This window comes from Tupaia chinensis, unplaced genomic scaffold (genome assembly GCF_000334495.1).
Source record: "Tupaia chinensis unplaced genomic scaffold, TupChi_1.0 Scaffold000294_5, whole genome shotgun sequence".
NCBI lineage: Eukaryota > Metazoa > Chordata > Mammalia > Scandentia > Tupaiidae > Tupaia > Tupaia belangeri.
The window spans coordinates 2,508,036-2,511,553 of NW_006159782.1; the positions used below are offsets into that span (position 1 = coordinate 2,508,036).

At 46.0% G+C, this 3,518-nt stretch overlaps 1 protein-coding gene across 2 annotated transcripts in view; it reads right to left on the reverse strand.

Annotated features, from left to right (window-relative positions):
- SGSM3 (small G protein signaling modulator 3) overlaps positions 1-2,672 on the reverse strand; it is an 18,864-nt gene extending 16,192 nt beyond the window's left edge. Inside the window, exon 1 of one of the 2 annotated variants that reach the window (XM_027772742.1) lies at positions 2,651-2,672. The gene's annotated coding sequence lies outside the window, so the exon portion shown is untranslated. The remainder of the gene's footprint in view (positions 1-2,650) is intronic. The other variant, XM_014588697.2, reaches the window with a different exon arrangement.
- Positions 2,673-3,518: the final 846 nt, after the last annotated feature.

A 3,518-nucleotide genomic window follows, 5' to 3' on the forward strand; every position in this document is an offset into this window, starting at 1 on the left:
GTAGACACATGCCCTTGGGAGAAAAAAAAAAAAAAAAAAAAAACTCTCCAAAAAAAAAAAAACTCACACTGGGTGCATATGCATGCATGCCCAAAATCCTGAGAGGAGAATGGAGGAGAAGGCATTGTGGCGTGGCCATGTCCCCGGTGGGGGTGATTTCTCGCTTTCCATCTGTCTCCCCAGTGAGTGTACATGTTAAAAAAAAAAAAAAAAAAGCTATAGGGAGAAACTATAACCCAGGTCAGCTGGGTGGCGTGGTGGTTAAGGTGGCTGGATTCCACATCGCTGACTGCACTGGTCAAGTTTCAGACTCAGAAACACGTTCAGTGTGTGTGTATGCCTGCTCAAAATTTCAAGAAGAGAATGGAGAAGAGGCTGCAACATGCCATCCCCCTGGGGGATGATTTTTCTTTCCCCCTACCCCTTAGCAAGCGCACATACCCTATAGCAACTTAAAAAAAGAAGGGAAAAAAAAAAAGAAATATCACACTTAACCGGAGCACATGTTGGAAAATGGTGCATGAAAAGTCCTAGTTCTTTTTAAAGAGACACTTGCAAATTTAGGGGCAAGAGAGTCATCTTGTAGCTCCAAAGGGTAGCTCAACTGTGTTACCAAGGTCTACTCCTGCCCCGACACACAATAACCATGACAAGTTTGAGACAAAAGTCAAAGCAGAAAACTACTGATCATAATGGTGATTTTGGTGCCCCGACACACAATAACCATGACAAGTTTGAGACAAAAGTCAAAGCAGAAAACTACTGATCATAATGGTGATTTTGGTGCCCAACTGGGAGAGACACTCCCTCCTGCTTCCAGACATGCCCTGCCAAGAATCAGATGGTGGAACCTGTTTTCCTAGCAGGTTAGCCATCCTAGGTTGTGTGTTCTGTGTGAAGATAATGCAATTTTAATGTCTTCCTTGAGTGCAATATATATCCTGGTTTGACTCAGCCCTGGTGACACAAGAATGGGGTGGGGGAAGCGCTGCTGTGTGAGGTGAGGGCACATGAAAGGCCCAGGTTTAACTGCCAGACTGACAACCTAAACAGACTGTGTGTGGTGGCGTTTGTCTGTGGTCCTAGCTAACCGGGAGGCTGGAGCAGGGGATTGTGACATGGCAAGACCCTGTCAAAAATACATCTCTCTCTCCTTCCCTCCCTCTCATGAAAAATAATTCTGAGCTGGAGAGAGCACTCTGTATTTTCAGATTCAGGAGACTGAGCTCAAAGTGTTAAAAATGTTATCACCATTCAATCCTTGCAGCACATTATGAAGAAGGTATCATCTCTGTTCCTTACAAAGAGGAAACCAGCCTAAAGAGACTGACAGTGTCTGAATTAACTCCAAAAACTAGGCCCTGCCACTCCATGAAGCTGGTGAAATGTACACACAGACACCAGCTACACAGCACTGGGACTGCCACCCAGTGCCTAGTCATGCTATCCACTGGCTTGAAGCCCTGGACGCATATGGCTGTGGCATAATAAGCATGGATCAGCCGCAGGAGTGGCTTCTGTGCCACAACTGAAGGTGACATCATCAGTCAGATTTGGACTCCGCTGCTCCCTGCCTGTTGTAAGCCAGGCATGTGTGTGTGCCCAGGATCCGGAGAAAAGGGGATTCCGGTGTGGTCATCTCCCCTGGAGGGTGATATCTTACTTTCCCTCTCACTGTCTCTCACTGGTGAGCACAGGCGCCCTATAACAAAAACTTAAACATAAAAACAAACAAAAAACAACTTACACACACTAATAAAGCAAAATAAAAATAAGGCTCTTGCATACTATCTGACACAAAGCAAGTTCTCAATAACTATCAGGCAATTAGCAATCCTAATATTTTTTAGAAAGTTACTGCCTGATCTGGGCCCTCTACATTGAGGTACGCTAAAAGCTATTATGTTGAACTAAAGAAATCACTGCTATTCATCTGTTATAGCCTTCGAAAATCATTTCACAGAGATATATCCCAGTTGAGATCATGGGAAAGACTCCTCATCACAGCCAACCCCAGAGGTAGTGATTTGCTTCTTTCTTCTGGAAGGCAGAGTAAAAGCATGAGGGAAAGCAGATGACACATAGCAGAGGAAGTAAGGTGTACCTGGCCATGGAAGTCGGAGGGTTGGGAAGACAATTCTCAGTAAACAGCTCCCCTCTCCTTACCTCAGCTTGCCTCCTACTCATTCATTTATTCAGCAAACAATGACATGACACCACTAGGGACAGACATGGTTCTAAGGGCTGAAATGCAACAGTGGGAAAATAACAGTCCCAGCTGTTACATTACAGCAGAGAATCAGACAATAAACAAAAATAGATCGTGGGGCCAGCTCCATGTGGGGCAGCAGGTGAGGACTGTGCAGAGGAAGGTGGATCTCATAAGGCCAACCAGGGTTCGAGTGTCAGTCCCAACAGCCTGACAAACACACTGGACATGTGCATGTCCACCTAGGGTCCTGACAGAATGAAGAATTGGAGGAAAAAGGATTATGGAGTGACCACGCCCTGTTGGGGGGGGTGCTTTCTCTCTCTCTCTCTCATTCCTCACACACACTCTGGCATAAAACAGAATAAGTCATGATAAGTAAAATCCTATGAGAAAAATAAAGCAAGGTAAAGGTATGGAGAGTATCAGAAGATTACTTACTTCAAGGTGCCAGGAGCAGCTCTTTGAGGATAATGTAACATCTGAACAAAAGCCAAAGGAAGTGATCAAACTGTGTGGCCATCTGAGGGCAAGGGGCTCTAGGAAGAAGGGGCAGTGCAAACCTCTAAGTCAGGAACACACCTGGTAGGAGGCTGAAGCAACAGTGAGATAGCCAGTGGTTGGAGGGGCCAGGGCAGGGGTGAGAACAGTGGGAGGAGGGGCAAGGGGCTTCACAGTGCAGTGACTTGGGACTTTACTCTCAGTGAGCTGGGACATTAGGGGAGGGTTCTGACCAGTTGTGGACATAAAGGTAACTTGGGTCCACAAGCTTTGGCTGTAGAGAAGACTACAGGGCAGGAAGCAAGAGACCTGGGAAGGGGGAATCTCGCATTAAAAGTGAAGATGATGATGGCTTTGCTACAGTGGTCAGGAATGGTCAGAGTGTGGATATGTTTTAGAGTCTGCTAGATTCAGCTCTGCAATTATATGTGCGTGCGCACACACATGTGTATATATGCATATACCACTTTTGCTACAGGCTGCCTTTGAGTCTCCCAGGAGTTCCCAACCAAGAGAAGCCGGATGTACAATTGCTAAACTAGGCTAGCAAGTTTTTCCTACCACTGGTCGCTATGGAAACCTTCCTGAAAGCAGCCATCTGGGAGTCTGCTGGAGCAATCCAAGGATTTAGCCACGTCACTGTGGCTGCCTGCCGCAGCCCGGCTGTTGTCACAAAGATATTAAGAGGCAGAAACTTGAAAAACAGGACTAAAGCAGATACCTTGCCTGTTCTAGAAGGAATTTTAGAAAATGAATGGCACTTTTCTCATTAAAAATGGGAAAGGGCTTTGGATTACCACATGGCTGA